The sequence below is a fragment of the Gekko japonicus genome, unplaced genomic scaffold (genome assembly GCF_001447785.1).
Source record: "Gekko japonicus isolate JY-2015 unplaced genomic scaffold, Gekko_japonicus_V1.1 scaffold1737, whole genome shotgun sequence".
Taxonomy (NCBI): Eukaryota; Metazoa; Chordata; class Lepidosauria; order Squamata; family Gekkonidae; genus Gekko; species Gekko japonicus.
Window position 1 is genome coordinate 296,230 of NW_015165295.1, and position 248 is coordinate 296,477.

General features: G+C 44.0%; 1 protein-coding gene across 1 annotated transcript in view; it reads left to right on the plus strand.

The window, feature by feature from the left end:
• The window catches only part of MYRF (myelin regulatory factor), a 188,662-nt gene that overhangs the window by 151,869 nt on the left and 36,545 nt on the right, over window positions 1-248 (plus strand). The gene's annotated exons all lie outside the window — the stretch shown is intronic.

Sequence of the window (248 nt, forward strand, 5' to 3'; positions counted from 1 at the left end):
ATCCACAGCAACATCATTTATTATTCGACGTACCTTGAAAGGACCAATGAATTTCCAGCTAAGCTTCCTACAAGGACGCAAAAGTTTTGATATTTTTTGTAGAGACATAGACAAAATCACCAGGCTTGAGGTCCCATCCCTCCACCCTCCCTCGATCAGCCTGAGTTTTGTATGCCTGCTTGGCAGCATTCAAAGTACTACATAACAATGGCCAAGCCTCCTGTAAAGACTTACACCACAAGCCTGCA